This window comes from Echinops telfairi, unplaced genomic scaffold (genome assembly GCF_000313985.2).
Source record: "Echinops telfairi isolate 266 unplaced genomic scaffold, ASM31398v2 ScPeMD7_2573;HRSCAF=3158, whole genome shotgun sequence".
In the NCBI taxonomy this organism is placed as follows: domain Eukaryota; kingdom Metazoa; phylum Chordata; class Mammalia; order Afrosoricida; family Tenrecidae; genus Echinops; species Echinops telfairi.
In genome coordinates this window covers 11029712-11034124 of record NW_022106471.1, presented here as the reverse complement: position 1 = coordinate 11034124, position 4413 = coordinate 11029712, and the positions used below count along the sequence as shown (strand labels likewise).

Sequence of the window (4413 nt, the reverse complement as noted above, 5' to 3'; positions counted from 1 at the left end):
TCTTCCCTGTTGCTTTTCTAACTCCAGGTCTTTGGATTTTATGATAATGCTTTACTTTGACTTCTTGAGTTGCCCTTTGAAATTTTCTGTTCAGCACTTTGTTGTTTCTTCTCTTTGCTTTAGATACTGAAGAGCAAGTGGCAGAGTCTCGTCTGACATCCACTTTGATCTCTTCTTTCTTTCCTTCCTTCTTAATAACCCTTTACTTTCTTCATATCTGTTGTTCTGATGTCATCCCACAACTAATCTGGTCTCCAGTCATTAGTGTCCACTGTGTCAAATCTGGTCTTCGGATGGTCTCTAAATTCAGATGAATATATCCAAGGTCCTATTCTGGCTCTTGTGAACTTGTTTTTTCTTTAGCTTCAACCTTAATTTGCATATGACCATTTGAAGTAGAGCCAGAATGCTCCTTTGAGAGTAGAATGGTGAGACTTCATCTCACATACTTTGGGCATGTATGTCATCAGAAAGTAAAGAGTTGGTGAAACAGAGAAAGGCCCCCTGTGAGATAACTGACTACAGTGGCCTCAAAAATGACAACTGTGAGATGGTGCAGGACTGGGAGGTGGTTTGTTCTGTTGTACATAGGGTTGCAATGTGTTGGAGCTGACTTAATGGTATCTAACAATAACAAATTGTTCAAATGTAAAAGTATTTCTATATTGAATTAAAACATTGCTAGTTATACTATTAGTAAATGAGTGGAAGACTTTTCCCCCTCTTTTCCTTTTTCAAACTTTTATCAGTTATTTCATTAGGTTATTTGCAAGAACTCTAGAACAACTCTAGAACACCAATTTGGTGAGGATCAATTCCATTTGTGAGTGCAAAGGTGGCATGCAAGTAGCCTTGCAGCTGGGGTATCACTTTTGATTATTGCCAAAATTTGTGAGTCTGGGCTTTTTGATCAACTTTTCGCCTTTTTGGTGTCTGGGCTAGTGCAGCTTCTTCTTGAAGTAGGCGTCTGTGAGATGTCTGGGTATTTTCACACCACTGATAACAATTTTGGTGGAGGTGGCGCTGACAGTTTTCAGGTGCGTTCTACACAGAGGAACACGATTGAGGGAGAGGGATCTGGTCAGTACCAGCAAGCCACTGCCCAGCTGTTTCCGGGGAATGGTCTCGGGGTGATGCTGAAGGGCTTTTCACCGTGGCTCAACAGCTTCCGAGGCACATCTTCTGTAGGGTGACACCAAGGCATTTTGCAGTGTGACCACTTGGGTCTCACCATTCTTGTCACTACCAACTGGCTTTGTGACAGTAGCCAGGGCCTTCTCCTTCTTCTCAACCCTGGATTTGGCTGCTGAACACTTCCTGTTGTACTTGGCCTTTCTGGAATACACGGTGGAGCAGGAATACTGGCCAATTCCTCTGGCTAGGATGGGGTTTGGGCAGTAGGACTCCCTCTTCTTGAGCTTTTTGCTCTTGATCTTAGCCTTCTTAACTTTGCCACTGCCATCTGCTCTCTTGACTTCAGGCTTCTTCTCGCTGGTGTCCAGCTTCTTCTAAGCCTTTTCACCACCACACTGCAAGCTAGGAAAGAGCTCCTTTTCTTTAACTACCACCTTCTCAAAATAAGTTATTGGTATAGGTTTACAAATAGTAATTTCCATTATATCATAGCTACAACGCTGGAAATTTTGACAAAATCAATCGCTATAAAAACACTTGGAGCAAGGAAAACAATAGCACATATTTATAGCCTGTGAAACAGAAACCTAGTGATTGAAAGAGCCAATTTAATTGGGTAATAATGACAGGTCTGATGCAACAAAAGGTTTGAGGGTAAATTTGGATAGAGTTGTAGCCTTGTGGGTAAATTGACTAGATTTTCTTATTCACTGTCCATCTTTCACAGGCATATGAGACGATGGAAAATACTGTGGCCTTGGGTCAGGTGCCCCTTAGCCCTCAAAGTGACATCTTTAACATTTCAAATAGGTCCTATGCAGCAGAATTGTCCAATGCAAGTATGTCCTTTCATTTCTCAAGTGCTGCTTCCATTGGCAGGATTGTGGATCCAAGTAAAACGACACTGTTGACAATTCAGTCTTTTATCAGTTTATCATGACGTTCTGCTCTTTTCCCAGTGTGAGCATTTGCACTTCCTTTAAACTGAATTGTAATCCATACTGAAGACTGTCATCTTTTATCGTCACCAGTCCTTTGGTCTTCCTCTCAGCTTTCAGCAAGCAAGGCTGTGTACTGCATCTGGCAACTTGCCAGTGATCCTTCCTCCAATGCTGATGTGGTGTTCTTCTGACACAGCCCAGCTTCTTAAGAGAATTTGCTCCTTATACAGATTGAATGTGTGGGGTGAGAGAATACGACCTTGAAAAGCACCTTTCCTGATTTCAAACCATGTGGTATTTCCTTGTGCTGTTTGGATGACTGTATCTTGATCGGTGTACAGGTTCCTCGTGGGCATAACGGAGTGCTGTGGAATTCCATCCTTCTCAATGTTACCCACAGTTTGTTATGATCCACAAAGGCCAATGCCTTGACATAGTTAAAAAAAAAAGACAAGCATCTGCCTGATATTCTCTAATTTCAGGGAATTTCCTGCTCATAATAATCAGTTTTTCCTATTTTCCCAATCCATGGTCACACAAAACCTGATCTTCTTAGATCCTACAAATGAAACTATTCCCAGTTTCCCAGGAGAGCCACTCTTCAGTCACTTTCCTTCCTTGTAGACCAAAGTGAAATCTTTGTTTTAATGCTTTACATAGGTCTGTGCCGCAATGAGCAATGAACTATGTTGTTTGATTGGTATAGAAACTATAGCGCACAAAAAAATGTGAGTAATATAGTGCTAAGTGAAAACAATAGGATACCAAATTTTATGGATACAAGGTATCCATGATTGCAGCTATATCAAATATGCAACAAAAGATATGTGCAGATATACTCCAAACAATTACCTGTGTATGTCACTTTAAGCACTAACTAATGTCTGATTCAGGCCATGGTATTTTCAACTGCATCATATGCATATAAAAGTTGGACAATGAATGGGGAAGACCAGAGAAGAATTGATGGACTTTAATTATGATGTCGGTGAAGAATATTAAAAGTATCATGGCCTGCCAGAAGAAGAAACAAATCTCACTATAATGATCCCAATTCTACCTTACAAATCTGGCTAAACCCAAGGATGTACACTGGTACAGATAAGAAATGGAAACACAGGGAATCCAGGGCAGATGATCCCTTCAGGACCAGTGGTGAGAGTGGTGATACTGGGTAGAGGGAGGGTGGGGGAAAAAGGGGAACCGATTACAAGGATCTACATATAACCTCCTCCCTGGGGGATGGGCAACAGAAAAGTGGGTGAAGGGAGACACTGGACAGTATAAAATATGACAAAATAATAATTTATAAATTATCAAGGGTTTGTGAGGGAGTGGGGAACGGGGAGGGAGGGGAAAAATAAGGAGCTGATACCAAGGGCTCAAGCAGAAAGCAAATGTTTTGAGAATGATGAGGGCAACAAATGTACAAATGTGCTTGACACAATGGATGGATATATGAATTGTGAGAAGAGTTATACCAGCCCCCAATAAAATGATTAAAAGAAGAAGAAACATCTGTATTGGAAAAAGTACATCAGAATGTTCCATAGAAGTGAGGATGATGAGATTTCATCTCACATAATTAGGACGTATTATTAGGTGAGCCGGGTCTACAAAATACCTACCATGCTTGGTAGAGGGTCAGCCAAAAAGAGGACTCTCAATGAAATGGATTGCCACTGGATCTGCAACAATGGGCTCAAACATAAGAACCATGTGAGAAAGGTTCAGGACCGGTGCTTTGGTGTGTTCTGTTGTACATAGGGTTGGTATGTGTCAGAACACACATTCACACACGCACATGGGTGTTATTTGTGTAGGTGAAGGTACAATTATAAGTGAGTTTTTTCCTCTAATTTTTAATAGATCCTGTGTCTAGTTTTTAGGTTGTAATTAAAATTAAACAAATCACTTAGGAGTTTGAATACTAAAGAACATGAAGTGGCTGGACTGGCTTACTTTCATGCTATTAATCTATGATTTTGATAAATGTTATAATTGCTATAATAACTCTTTATGTTTTCCCAAACATTTCTTTGAACAGGACTTGAATTTTATGCCTCCATTTCCTCCCCCCCCCCCATTTAATGGTTATATAATACTAAAAAACCAATCCACTGTCATCTGTTGGCTGTCCAACACTTACGCAGCAGTGCCAACTGAGCTCCTGAGGAAGAAGCGAATCAAAACTACACTGAAATACCACTTCCTATCCCTAGGATGGTGATAATTTTAAAAATGGAAATGACAATTGTTGGTGAGGGTGTGGAGATAATGGGCTCCTCATCCATTTCTAGTGGGACTGTAAAATGGTAGAGAACCAACTGTGACAATG

General features: G+C 40.7%; 1 pseudogene; it reads right to left on the bottom strand.

The window, feature by feature from the left end:
- Positions 1-777: 777 nt before the first annotated feature.
- On the bottom strand, positions 778-1616 carry LOC115870890 (annotated as a pseudogene).
- Positions 1617-4413: the final 2797 nt, after the last annotated feature.